Genomic DNA, 15,575 nt, shown 5'->3' on the forward strand with positions numbered 1-15,575 from the left:
CCTCATTACTAACTGGTACCCCTGTATATAGCCTCATTACTAACCGGTGCCCCTGTATATAGCCTCATTACTAACCTGTACCCCCTGTATATAGTCTCATTACTAACCGGTACCCCCTGTATATAGTCTCATTACTAACCGGTACCCCCTGTATATAGCCTCATTACTAACCGGTACCCCTGTATATAGCCTCATTACTAACCTGTACCCCCTGTATATAGTCTCATTACTAACCGGTACCCCTGTATATAGTCTCATTACTAACCGGTACCCCCTGTATATAGCCTCATTACTAACCGGTACCCCTGTATATAGCCTCATTACTAACCGGTACCCCCTGTATATAGCCTCATTACTAACCGGTACCCCCTGTATATAGTCTCATTACTAACCGGTACCCCCTGTATATAGTCTCATTACTAACCGTACCCCCTGTATATAGCCTCATTACTAACCGTACCCCTGTATATAGCCTCATTACTAACCGGTACCCCTGTATATAGCCTCATTACTAACCGGTACCCCTGTATATAGCCTCATTACTAACCGGTACCCCTGTATATAGCCTCATTACTAACCGGTACCCCTGTATATAGCCTCATTACTAACCGGTACCCCCTGTATATAGCCTCATTACTAACCGGTACCCCTGTATATAGCCTCATTACTAACCGGTACCCCTGTATATAGCCTCATTACTAACCGGTACCCCTGTATATAGCCTCATTACTAACCGGTACCCCCTGTATATAGCCTCATTACTAACTGGTACCCCCTGTATATAGCCTCATTACTAACCGGTACCCCTGTATATAGCCTCATTACTAACCGGTACCCCTGTATATAGTTACTAACCGGTACCCCTGTATATAGTTACTAACCGGTACCCCCTGTATATAGTTACTAACCGGTACCCCCTGTATATAGTTACTAACCGGTACCCCCTGTATATAGTTACTAACCGGTACCCCCTGTATATAGCCTCATTACTAACTGGTACCCCCTGTATATAACCTCATTACTAACTGGTATCCCCTGTATAAAGTCTCACTTGTTATTTTACTGCTGCTGTTTAATTATACATTTATTTATTTTTTCTACTTGTCTATTTTTACTTACACTTGTTTATTTATTTTTCTTAATGTGTTGTTGGTTAAGGGCTTGTAAGTAAACATTGAACTGTATTCGTCGCACGTGACAAATAACATTTTGATTTGATGCCTCAGACCGCTGCGCCACTCGGGAGCTTTAACAATCCCTTTGAAACAGCTGTTGTTTCCTGGAAGGAGCAAAGCATTTAAAAACTATACGCTACTTATCCCTTTTAGCTTCTAAATGTCTTGTACAACAAGCTACATTCGTTTTAAATCACTTTGTACATTCTTTTTTTTGGGAAATCCACCCCTGTAAAGAGTGGAGAAGGATAGTCTCATTTCATACAAGCGTGTAGATTAGTGAAAATCCTCTTGGTCCGAGGATGACAGAGAATTAGGCTAGGGGAATATGCCCATAATATGATATACCATCTGACTCCATTATTGCGTGAACGCTGAAGGTCCATAATCCATGGGAGCTAGCCTAGCTACTGTAGCGAAGCATCACCACTCAGAATACTGTAAGATAAACGTAGCCAGCAGCGTACCTCCCTGTATCCCACTGCTGACTTGCTTCTGATGGATGCTAAGCAGGGTTGGGTCGTCTAGTCACATCACATTACATGGCCCCAAAAACATTTAAAACAGACAAGATAAAACTTCACACTCATTCTGTAATCTAATCAACACACCTCAATACACTGTGTGATGAAGAGCCGCCGTCCTCCCTCTTTTGGACTATCAGCCATCTGATGAACAGAATAACAGTTTCCATGTAACAGTGAATCCGTAGAACTTAACAGTACAATAAAAACATTCACAGCTCTCTCGTTTTTCTTGAAACAATCCAATACATGACCATTTAATTCACGTAAGTAACATTCATTTCTTCGATAAAAGTTTTCCTCAGTATTCACACCTCCAATGGTGTCCGTGCTCCCAGAGTTCTACGGGAAAGTCCCTCCCCGGAGAAAGCCACAGATAAAGTGTGTTTGACCCCTGTGATAGCCTACAGATCAGGTCAGCCATCCAAACAATGTCATAAATCGTGATTGAGTCATCACGCTGGGCCTCGGCGCCAGCAAGTCGCTAGACGCTTCTTCATCCCTGGCCTTCATCATCGTTCATATTTGTTGGCTCTCTATTTGGACTTCAAGCACATTTGTTTCCACGTTTCCTCAATGACCTTTGACCCGGGGAGGAGAGGACAGGACGCACCTTGTCTTCCCTCTCTCTTCCCCATACCTCTCCTCCCCTTTCTCTTCCCCATACCTCTCCTCTCCTCTCTCTTCCCCATAACTCTCCTCCCCTTTCTCTTCCCCATACCTCTCCTCCCCTCTCTCTTCCCCAATCACTCTCCTCCCCTTTCTCTTCCCCATACCTCTCCTCTCCTCTCTCTTCCCCATGCCTCTCCTCTCCTCTCTCTTCCCCATACCTCTCCTCTCCTCTCTCTTCCCCATACCTCTCGTCTCCTCGCCTTTCTCTTCCCCATACCTCTCCTCTCCTCCCCTCTCTCTTCCCGATACCTCTCCTCTCCTCTCTCTTCCCCATACCTCTCGTCTCCTCGCCTTTCTCTTCCTCATACCTCTCCTCTCCTCTCTCTTCCCGATACCTCTCCTCCCCTCTCTCTTCCCAATACCTCTCGTCTCCTCGCCTTTCTCTTCCCCATACCTCTCCTCTCCTCCCCTCTCTTCCCCATACCTCTCCTCTCCTCCCCTTTCTCTTCCCCATACCTCTCCTCTCCTCCCTCTCTCTCTTCCCCATACCTCTCCTCTCCTCTCTCTTCCCCATACCTCTCCTCTCCTCTCCTCTCTCTTCCCCATACCTCTCCTCTCCTCCCCTTTCTCTTCCCCATACCTCTCCTCTCCTCCCCTCTCTCTTCCCCATACCTCTCCTCTCCTCCCCTCTCTCTTCCCCATACCTCTCCTCTCCTCTCTCTTCCCCTTACCTCTCCTCTCCAACCCTCTCTCTTCCCCTTACCTCTCCTCTCCTCTCCTCTTCTCCCCTTTCTCTTCCCCATACCTCTCCTCTCCTCCCCTCTCTCTTCCCCATACCTCTCCTCTCCTCTCTCTTCCCCTTACCTCTCCTCTCCTCCCCTCTCTCTTCCCCATACCTCTCCTCTCCTCCCCCATACCTCTCCTCCCCTCCCCTCTTCTCTCTCCCCCATACCTTTCCTCCCCTCTCTCCCTTATACCTATCCTCCACTCTCTCCCTTATACCTCTCCTCTCTCCCCCATACCTCTCCTCTCTCTCCTCCCCCCCATACCTCTCCCCTCCTCTCTCCCCCATACCTCTCCTCTCTCTCCTCCCCCCCATACCTCTCCCCTCCCCTCTCCCCCATACCTCTCCTCTCCTCTCTTTCACCCATACCTCTCCTCTTTCCCCCATCTCCTTCTGCCTCCTCCCTCTCCTTCTGCCTCCTCTGCTTCAGTTAGGGGTCAAAGGTCACGGGGGCTCCTGGTGCTAGAAGTTCAGAGGTCATGTGTTTCTATCTAGCTCAGGCAGGTCATGTGGAAACACACCTTATCAATTAGAACGAAACAGCATGAGAACCCAAGAATAAGCACCCACCATGTCATGCAACTGTTAGATAATGGGTAGCTTATAGAATAGTCATCAACATCATCAACATTATATCATCATTATTGGAGTCACTATCAACATTATGTCATCATCATTGGAGTCATTATCAACATTATTGGAGTCATTATCGTCATCGTTGGAGTCATTAGCAACATCATATCATCATTATTGGAATCATTATCAGCATCATATCATCATTGTTGGATACATAAACAACATTGTTGGAGTCATTATCAACATCATATCATCATTATTGGAGTCACCATCACATTATTGAAGTTGTTATTGGAGTCATTATCAACATCATATAATCATTGTTGGAGTCATTATCAACATCGTATCATCACTATTGGAGTCATCATAAACATTATATAATCATTATTGGAGTCATTATCCACCTTATATAATCATTATTGGTCATTATCCACATAGCATCATCGTTATTGGAGTCACTATTGGAATCATTACCCACATTATCATCATTATTGGCGTCATTATCCATATTATATCATCATCACTATTTGAGTCATTATTGACATTATATAATCATTATTGGAGTTGCTATCAACATATCATCATTAATGGAGACATTATCGAAGTCATTATCAACATTATAGGAGTCATTACCCACATTATATCATCAGTATTGGAGTCATCATCCACATTATAACATATTATTGGAGTCATTATCAATTATATACATTGAATCCTAACCCTACAGCTACAGATGAATCCTAACCCTACAGCTACAGATGAATCCTAACCCTACAGCTACAGATGAATCCTAACCCTACAGCTACAGATGAATCCTAACCCTACAGCTACAGAGGAATCCTAACCCTACAGCTACAGAGGAATCCTAACCCTACAGCGACAGATGAATCCTAACCCTACAGCTACAGATGAATCCTAACCCTACAGCTACAGAGGAGTCCTGACCCTACAGCTACAGAGGAATCCTAACCCTACAGCTACAGATGAATCCTAACCCTACAGCTACAGAGGAATCCTAACCCTACAGCTACAGATGAATCCTAACCCTACAGCTACAGAGGAATCCTAACCCTACAGCTACAGAGGAGTCCTAACCCTACAGCTACAGAGGAATCCTAACCCTACAGCTACAGATGAATCCTAACCCTACAGCTACAGAGGAATCCTAACCCTACAGCTACAGATGAATCCTAACCCTACAGCTACAGATGAATCCTAACCCTACAGCTACAGATGAATCCTAACCCTACAGCTACAGAGGAATCCTAACCCTACAGCGACAGATGAATCCTAACCCTACAGCTACAGAGGAATCCTAACCCTACAGCTACAGAGGAATCCTAACCCTACAGCTACAGAGGAATCCTAACCCTACAGCAACAGATGAATCCTAACCCTACAGCTACAGATGAATCCTAACCCTACAGCTACAGAGGAATCCTAACCCTACAGCTACAGATGAATCCTAACCCTACAGCTACAGAGGAGTCCTAACCCTACAGCTACAGATGAATCCTAACCCTACAGCTACAGAGGAGTCCTAACCCTACAGCTACAGAGGAATCCTGACCCTACAGCTACAGAGGAATCCTGACCCTACAGCTACAGAGGAATCCTTACCCTACAGCTACAGAGGAATCCTGACCCTACAGCTACAGAGGAGTCCTAACCCTACAGCTACAGAGGAATCCTGACCCTACAGCTACAGAGGAATCCTAACCCTACAGCTACAGAGGAATCCTAACCCTACAGCTACAGATGAATCCTAACCCTACAGCTACAGAGGAATCCTAACCCTACAGCTACAGAGGAATCCTAACCCTACAGCTACAGAGGAATCCTAACCCTACAGCTACAGAGGAATCCTGACCCTACAGCTACAGAGGAATCCTGACCCTACAGCTACAGAGGAATCCTAACCCTACAGCTACAGAGGAATCCTAACCCTACAGCTACAGATGAATCCTAACCCTACAGCTACAGATGAATCCTAACCCTACAGCTACAGAGGAATCCTAACCCTACAGCTACAGATGAATCCTAACCCTACAGCTACAGAGGAATCCTAACCCTACAGCTACAGAGGAGTCCTGACCCTACAGCTACAGAGGAATCCTTACAGACTGGGGAAAAAGAGGGAAAGATGTGACATTGTAAACATGACCTCTCCGGTACGGCAGACTGTAGGGACATTGACAGGATCAGCTCTTAATATGTCATGCTTACCTCCGCTTCAGCCGCTTCTGTGGTAACGCTCTGAGGAGACATGAAACAGAGCATGTGTGAAGAAAGGGTGAGCGTGTGTGTGTGTGTGTGTGTGTGTGTGTGTGTGTGTGTGTGTGTGTGTGCGTGCGTGCGTGCGTGCGTGCGTGCGTGCGTGCGTGCGTGCGTGCGTGCGTGCGTGCGTGTGTGTCTCAACGTCAACAGTGAAGGGGCGACTCCGGGATGCTGGCCTTCTTGGCAGAGTTCCTCTGTCCAGTCTCAACGTCAACAGTGAAGAGGCGACTCCGGGATGCTGGCCTTCTAGGCAGAGTTCCTCTGTCCAGTCTCAACGTCAACAGTGAAGAGGTGACTCTGGGATGCTGGCCTTCTAGGCAGAGTTCCTCTGTCCAGTCTCAACGTCAACAGTGAAGGCGACTCCGGGATGCTGGCCTTCTAGGCAGAGTTCCTCTGTCCAGTCTCAACGTCAACAGTGAAGAGGCGACTCCGGGATGCTGGCCTTGCAGGCAGAGTTCCTCTGTCCAGTCTCAACGTCAACAGTGAAGAGGCGACTCCGGGATGCTGGCCTTCTAGGCAGAGTTCCTCTGTCCAGTCTCAACGTCAACAGTGAAGAGGCGACTCCGGGATGCTGGCCTTCTAGGCAGAGTTCCTCTGTCCAGTCTCAACGTCAACAGTGAAGAGGCGACTCCGGGATGCTGGCCTTCTAGGCAGAGTTCCTCTGTCCAGTCTCAACGTCAACAGTGAAGAGGCGACTCCGGGATGCTGGCCTTCTAGGCAGAGTTCCTCTGTCCAGTCTCAACGTCAACAGTGAAGAGGCGATTCCGGGATGCTGGCCTTCTAGGCAGAGTTCCTCTGTCCAGTCTCAACGTCAACAGTGAAGAGGCGATTCCGGGATGCTGGCCTTGCAGGCAGAGTTGCAAAGGAAAAGCCATATCTCAGACTGGCCAATAGAAAGAAAAGATTAAGATGGGCAAAAGAACACAAACACTGGACAGAGGAAGAGTGGACATTTTTTCATGGACAGACTAATCTAAGTTTGAGGTGCTCGGAGCACAAAGAAGAACATTTGTGAGACGCAGAAAAACTGAAAAGATGCTGGGGGAGTGCTTGACGCCCTCTGTGAAGCATGGTGGAGGCAATGTGATGGCCCAGGGTAAAAGGGATCTTGAAGAAGGAAGGCAATCAATCCATTTTGCAACGCCATGTCATACCCTGTGGACGGTGCTTAATTGGAGCCAATTTCCTCCTACAACAGGACAATGACCCAAAGCAAAGCTCCAAACGATGCAATAACTATTTAGGGAAGAAGCAGTCAGCTGGTATTCTGTCTATAATGGAGTGGCCAGAACAGTGACCGGATCTCAACCCTATTGAGCTGTTGTGGGAGCAGCTTGACCGTATGATACTTAAGAAATGCCCACCAAGCCAATCCAATTTGTGGGAGGAGCTTCAGGACGCATGGGGTGAAATCTCTTCAGATTACCATACCAAATTGACACCTAGAACGCCAAAGTTCTGCAAGACTGTAATTGCTTCAAATGGAGGATTATTTGATGAAGTTTGAAGGACACAATTATAATTTAAATTAAAAATCATTACTTATGACCTTGTCAACGTCTTGACTATTTTTCCTATTCATTTTACAACTCAGTTCATGTATGTTTTCATGGAAAACATTTGACCCCAAACTTCTGATATATACATTTATATTACTTTATACTAATACAGTTGAAGTCGGACGTTTACATACACTTAGGTTGGAGTCATTAAAAGTCGTTTTTCAACCACTCCACACATTTCTTGTTAACAAACTATAGTTTTGGCAAGTCTGTTAGGACATCTACTTTGTGCATGACACAAGTCATTTTTCCAATAATTGTTTACAGACAGATTATTTCACTTATAATTCACTGTGTCACAATTCCAGTGGGTCATAAGTTTACATACACTAAGTTGGCTGTACCTTTAAACAGCTGGGAAAATTCCAGAAAATTATGTCATGGCTTTAGAAGCTTCTGATAGGCTAATTGACATAATTTGAGTCAATTGGAGGTGTATCTGTGGATGTATTTCAAGGCCTACCTTCAAACTCAGTGCCTCTTTGCTTAACATCATGGGAAAATCAAAAGAAATCAGCCAAGACCTCAGAAAAAAAATTGGAGACCTCCACAAGTCTGGTTCATCCTTGGGAGCAATTTCCAAACACCACGTTCATCTGTACAAACAATAGTACGCAAGTATAAACACCATTGGACCACCCATCATACCGCTCAGGAAGAAGATGCACTTTGTCTCCTAGAGATGAAAGTACTTCGGTGTGAAAAGTGCACATCAATCCCAGAACAGCAAAGGACCTTGTGAAGATGCTGGAACAAACAGGTACAAAAGTATCTATATATACAGTAAAACGAGTCCTATATCGACATAACCTGAAAGGCCGCTCTGCAAGGAAGAAGCCATTGCTCTAAAACCGCCATTAAAAAAGCCAGACTACGGTTTGCAACTGCACATGGGGACAAAGATACTTTTTGGAGAAATTTCCACTGGTCTGATGAAACAAAAATAGAACTGTTTGGCCATAATGACCATTGTTATGTTTGGAGGGAAAAGGGAGAGACTTGCAAGCCAAAGAACACCATCCCAACCGTGAAGCATGGGGGTGGCAGCTTCATGTTGTGGGGGTGCTTTGCTGCAGGAGGGACTGGTGTACTTCACAATATAGGTGGCATCATGAGGAGGAAAATTAGGTGGATATATTGAAGCAACATCTCAAAACATCAGTCAGGAAGTTAAAGCTTTGTCGAAAATGGGTCTTCCAAATGGACGATGACCCCAAACATACTTCCAAAGTTGTGGCAAAATGGCTTAATGACAAAGTCAAGGTAACAAAGTCAAGGTATTGGAGTGGCCATCACAAAGACCTAACCTCATTCCTATAGAACATTTGTGGGCAGAACTAAAAAAGCGTGTGCGAGCAAGGAGGCCTACAACCCTGACTCAGTTACACCAGCTCTGTCAGGAGGAATGGGCCAAAATTCAGCCAACTTATTGTGGGAAGCTTGTGGAAGGCTACCCGAAACGTTTGACCCACATTAAACCATTTAAAGGTAATGCTGCTAATTGAGTGTATGTAAACTTCTGACCCACTGGGAATGTGATGAAAGAAATAAAAGCTTAAACAAATCATTATCTCTACTATTATTCTGACTTTTCACATTCTTAAAATAAAGTGGTGATCCTAACTGACCTAAAACAGGGACTTTTTACTAGGATTAAATGTCAGGAATTGTAAAAAAAACTGAGTATAAATGTATTTGGCTATGGTGTATGTAAACTTCCGACTTCAACTGTATATATATGTGTGTGTGTGTGTGTGTGTGTGTGTGTGTGTGTGTGTGTGTGTGTGTGTGTGTGTGTGTGTGTGTGTGTGTGTGTGTGTGTGTGTGTGTGTGTGTGTGTGTGTGTGTGTGTGTGTGTGTGTGTGTGTGTGTGTCCATTGGCCCGGCTGTGGAGACACCCATTGGCCCGGCTGTGGAGACACCCATTGGCCCGGCTGTGGAGACACCCATTGGCCCGGCTGTGGAGACACCCATTGGCCCGGCTGTGGAGACACCCATTGGCTGGCCGTGGAAACACCCATTGGCCAACATTCTTTTTTTCTGTCGAGCCCCTCCCTGCCTAAACTCATCTAGCCCTGACCATTCAGCCGGTACAGGAGCTTCCGTTGCTCTTCTTATAGACACGTTGTTCCTCTTTCAGTATTCATTTTCAGTCTTTTATACAGCAGGTCATTAACCTACAGTAACCTGATTTTCCCCTTGCCGTGTATATGTGAGGACAGTGAAGTGAAGGATAGGCCTGTCCTTTACAGTGCTGAGAAGATTGTAATACGGATAGTATGAGGAGGATCAAGCTGCTAATCTGTCACTCTGAGGGGCTATAGTGCCATCCGGTCTTCGCCAAGGTTACTTGGCCATGCAATTTAATGGTGAATATTTTCCCTGGTCCTGATGACAAGAGTCTAACACACCAACTTAAACTCCTCTCAGTGGAGGCTGGTGGGAGGAGCTATAGGAGGAAGGGCTCGTTGTAAAGTCTGGAAGGGAATAAACGGAACAGCATCAAACACATGACACATATGGAAACCACATGTTCCATGCCAGTCATTACAATGAGCCCATCCTCAGAAGGTTCCCTCCCACCAGCCTCCTCTGATTCCTCTCCAGCTTTAACATTTTAGTCATAGCCACTAGGGTCAGAGCAGGTTGGGGCAGCGTAGGACACCTGCCTCGTCACATACAGAGAACACACATCTATCTAGCATGAGAAATGGCGGGTTCTTGCACTGGGTTTCTAGATGGAAGTCAAGGGATGGCGCCACCTGGTGGGGAGAAGGACTGTGCAGAGAGATGGCACAGAGTCGGGACAGGGGGCTTTCTGTGGCCACTCAGAGTAGGGACAGGGGGCTTTCTATGGCCACTCAGAGTAGGGACAGGGGGCTTTCTGTGGCCACTCAGATTAGGGACAGGGGGCTTTCTATGGCCACTCAGAGTAGGGACAGGGGGCTTTCTGTGGCCACTCAGAGTAGGGACAGGGGGCTTTCTGTGGCCACTCAGAGCAGGGACAGGGGGCTTTCTATGGCCACTCAGAGTAGGGACAGGGGGCTTTCTGTGGCCACTCAGAGTAGGGACAGGGGGCTTTCTATGGCCACTCAGAGTAGGGACAGGGGGCTTTCTGTGGCCACTCAGAGCAGGGACAGGGGGCTTTCTGTGGCCACTCAGAGTAGGGACAGGGGGCTTTCTGTGGCCACTCAGAGTAGGGACAGGGGGCTTTCTGTGGCCACTCAGAGTAGGGACATGGGGCTTTCTATGGCCACTCAGAGTAGGGACAGGGGGCTTTCTGTGGCCACTCAGAGCAGGGACAGGGGCTTTCTGTGGCCACTCAGAGCAGGGACAGGGGGCTTTCTGTGGCACTCACAGCTTATAGTCGTGGTGGTAAGATACTTTGCTGTGGGTGAGCATGAGTCCAGATTTGATTGTGACAACTCATTGATTAAGAGGGGTCTAGACAAGAGAAGACAGATCTAGACAAGAGAAGACAGGACTAGTTAGAGAAGACAGGTCGAGTTAGAGAAGACAGGCCTAGTTAGAGAAGACAGGTCTAGTTAGAGAAGACAGGTCTAGTTAGAGAAGACAGGCCTAGTTAGAGAAGACAGGTCTAGTTAGAGAAGACAGGTCGAGTTAGAGAAGACAGGCCTAGTTAGAGAAGACAGGTCTAGTTAGAGAAGACAGGTCAAGTTAGAGAAGACAGGCCTAGTTAGAGAAGACAGGTCTAGTTAGAGAAGACAGGTCTAGTTAGAAGACAGGTCGAGTTAGAGAAGACAGGCCTAGTTAGAGAAGACAGGTCTAGTTAGAGAAGAGAGGCCTAGTTAGAGAAGACAGGCCTAGTTAGAGAATACAGGCCTAGTTAGAGAATACAGGCCTAGTTAGAGAAGACAGGTCTAGTTAGAGAAGACAGGCCTAGTTAGAGAAGACAGGCCTAGTTAGAGAAGACAGGTCTAGTTAGAGAAGACAGGCCTCGTTAGAGAAGACAGGTCTAGTTAGAGAAGACAGGTCTAGTTAGAGAAGACAGGTCTAGTTAGAGAAGACAGGCCTCATTAGAGAAGACAGGTCTAGTTAGAGAAGACAGGTCTAGTTAGAGAAGACAGGCCTCATTAGAGAAGACAGGTCTAGTTAGAGAAGACAGGTCTAGACAGCATCTGTTCCCCTTCTCAGTCCATGTTTTTCCTGTAGACTCGTGATTCAGTCACATACAAACACACACACACACAAGAAACACACACACACACAAGAAAAACACACACACACACACACACACACACACACACAAGAAACACACACACACAAGAAACACACACACACACACACACACACACACACACACACACACACACACACACACACACACACACACACACACACACACACACACACACACACACACACACACACACACAAGAAACACACACACACACACACTCACTGACCTGTAGATGTTGGGGTCTAGCAGCAAGTCCTGTGATAGCTGGGATAAGTGAACCACTTTGGTGTTCAACTGAGAACGCTCCGTCTCGTTCACCCACACATCAGGCAGGCTGCAGTACAACACATGTGCACCACACACACACACACGGAGAAAGACACAAAACATGTGGTCAGAGGATGGGCTTTGTCAGAGCAAGTGGTCTGAGAAAAAGAGGGAGAGAGATGTGGGGTGAGAGAGGAGGGACAGAGGGAGAGATGGACAAAGAGTCTCATTGAGCCAGCAGCACATGTTAACACCTTCCTCTGAACATCGAGTACATTTCCAGGAGTACCACGGCCTAGACCACAGGGACTAAACCTGACTGACTGACTGATGTGTGTCAGTCAGGACACAGCAGGACCACGCCCCTACAGCAGGACCACGCCCCTACAGCAGGACCACGCCCCTACAGCAGAACCACGCCCCTACAGCAGGACCACGCCCCTACAGCAGGACCACGCCCCTACAGCAGAACCACGCCCCTACAGCAGGACCACGCCCCTACAGCAGGACCACGCCCCTACAGCAGGACCACGCCCCTACAGCAGGACCACGCCCCTACAGCAGAACCACGCCCCTACAGCAGGACCACGCCCCTACAGCAGGACCACGCCCCTACAGCAGGACCACGCCCCTACAGCAGAACCACGCCCCTACAGCAGGACCACGCCCTACAGCAGAACCACGCCCCTACAGCAGGACCACGCCCTACAGCAGGACCACGCCCCTACAGCAGGACCACGCCCCTACAGCAGAACCACGCCCCTACAGCAGGACCACGCCCCTACAGCAGGACCACGCCCCTACAGCAGAACCACGCCCCTACAGCAGGACCACGCCCCTACAGCAGGACCACGCCCCTACAGCAGGACCACGCCCCTACAGCAGGACCACGCCCCTACAGCAGAACCATGCCCCTACAGCAGGACCACACCCCTACAGCAGGACCACACCCCTACAGCAGGACCACACCCCTACAGCAGGACCACGCCCCTACAGCAGGACCACGCCCCTACAGCAGGACCACGCCCCTACAGCAGGACCACGCCCCTACAGCAGGACCACACCCCTACAGCAGGACCACGCCCCTACAGCAGGACCACGCCCCTACAGCAGGACCACGCCCCTACAGCAGGACCACACCCCTACAGCATCTCCACACCCCTACAGCATCTCCACACCCCTACAGCAGCTCCACACCCCTACAGCAGGACCACACCCCTACAGCAGCTCCACGCCCCTACAGCAGGACCACGCCCCTACAGCAGGACCACGCCCCTACAGCAGGACCACGCCCCTACAGCAGGACCACGCCCCTACAGCAGCTCCACGCCCCTACAGCAGGACCACACCCCTACAGCAGGACCACACCCCTACAGCAGGACCCCGCCCCTACAGCAGGACCACACCCCTACAGCAGCTCCATGCCCCTACAGCAGGACCACGCCCCTACAGCAGGACCACACCCCTACAGCAGGACCACACCCCTACAGCATCTCCACACCCCTACAGCAGGACCACGCCCTACAGCAGCTCCACACCCCTACAGCAGGACCACGCCCCTACAGCAGGACCACACCCCCACAGCAGGACCACACCCCTACAGCAGCTCCACACCCCCACAGCAGGACCACGCCCCTACAGCAGCTCCACGCCCCTACAGCAGGACCACACCCCTACAGCAGGACCACGCCCCTACAGCAGGACCACGCCCCTACAGCAGGACCACACCCCTACAGCAGGACCACACCCCTACAGCAGAATCACACCCCTACAGCAGGACCACACCCCTACAGCAGGACCACACCCCTACAGCAGGACCACACCCCTACAGCAGGACCACACCCCTACAGCAGAATCACACCCCTACAGCAGGACCACACCCCTACAGCAGCTCCACGCCCCTACAGCAGGACCACGCCCCTACAGCAGCTCCACACCCCTACAGCAGGACCACGCCCCTACAGCAGCTCCACGCCCCTACAGCAGGACCACGCCCCTACAGCAGGACCACACCCCTAAAGCAGGATCACACCCCTACAGCAGGACCACACCCCTACAGCAGGACCACACCCCTACAGCAGGACCACGCCCCTACAGCAGGATCACACCCCTACAGCAGGACCACACCCCTACAGCAGGATCACACCCCTACAGCAGGACCACACCCCTACAGCAGGATCACACCCCTACAGCAGGACCACACCCCTACAGCAGGACCACACCCCTACAGCAGGATCACACCCCTACAGCAGGATCACACCCCTACAGCAGGATCACACCCCTACAGCAGGACCACACCCCTACAGCAGGACCACACCCCTACAGCAGCGCTGAACCAGACTGTACCCATAGTGAAATCAGAGGAGAAGGGGATAAGAGGAGAGGAGGACAAGAGGAGAGGAGGACGAGAGGAGAGGAGGACGAGAGGAGAGGAGGGCGAGAGGAGAGTGGGACGAGAGGAGAGGAGGATGAGAGGAGAGGGGGACGAGAGGAGAGGAGGGCGAGAGGAGAGTGGGACGAGAGGAGAGGAGGATGAGAGGAGAGGGGGACGAGAGGAGAGGGGGACAAGAGGAGAGGAGGGCGAGAGGAGAGTGGGACGAGAGGAGAGGAGGATGAGAGGAGAGGAGGACGAGAGGAGAGGAGGACAAGAGGACAGGGGGACGAGAGGAGAGGGGGACAAGAGGAGAGGAGGACGAGAGGAGGACAAGAGAGGAGGAGAAGAGGAGAGGAGGACAAGAGGAGAGGGGGACGAGAGGAGAGGGGGACAAGAGGAGAGGAGGACAAGAGGAGGACGAGAGGAAGGGGGACAAGAAGACAGGGAGACAAGAGGAGAGGAGGACGAGAGGAGAGGAGGACAAGAGGAGAGGGGGACGAGAGGAGAGGGGGACGAGAGGAGAGGGGGACGAGAGGAGAGGGGGACAAGAGGAGAGGAGGACAAGAGGAGAGGAGGACAAGAGGAGAGGAGGACAAGAGGAGAGGAGGACAAGAGGAGAGGGGGCGAGAGGAGAGGGGGACAAGAGGAGAGGAGGACGAGAGGAGAGGAGGACAAGAGGAGAGGGGGACGAGAGGAGAGGGGGACAAGAGGAGAGGGGGACGAGAGGAGAGGGGGACGAGAGGAGAGTGGGACAAGAGGAGAGGAGGACGAGAGGAAGGGTGGCAAGAAGACAGGTAGACAAGAGGAGAGGAGGACAAAAGGAGAGGAGGACAAGAGGAGAGGGAGACAAGAGGAGAGGAGGTAAAGAGGAGAGGGGGACAAGAGGAGAGGGGGACAAGAGGAGTGCAGAAAACTGAAACAAAGAGCTCTGCGAGTTGCCTGCACCCTCCCTCCCTCCCTCCGCCCACCCTCTGCATTCCCCACCGTCACCACGTGCGTCATCACAGGAGCCCCCAGAGATACCCAGTCCCCCCCCCACACACACACACACACACACACTCTCGCTCTCTCTCTCAGCAGGCGGCAGCCAGCCAAATCACTCTCACGCCTAGTCAGCCCGTTCAGTGGGAGGACACAGGTAACGATTCACACTCTGCTGTCCGCAGGCACAGATGGGGAACAAAAGGAGTGGAGAAAATGAATGAAAATAAAGAAAAATAAAA

General features: G+C 49.9%; 1 pseudogene; it reads right to left on the minus strand.

Annotated features, from left to right (window-relative positions):
* Window positions 1-5,196: 5,196 nt before the first annotated feature.
* Window positions 5,197-15,575, minus strand: part of LOC118374287 (zinc finger protein AEBP2-like) — an 87,697-nt pseudogene continuing 77,318 nt past the window's right edge.

This window comes from Oncorhynchus keta, chromosome 17, assembly GCF_023373465.1.
Source record: "Oncorhynchus keta strain PuntledgeMale-10-30-2019 chromosome 17, Oket_V2, whole genome shotgun sequence".
Classification (NCBI taxonomy): Eukaryota; Metazoa; Chordata; class Actinopteri; order Salmoniformes; family Salmonidae; genus Oncorhynchus; species Oncorhynchus keta.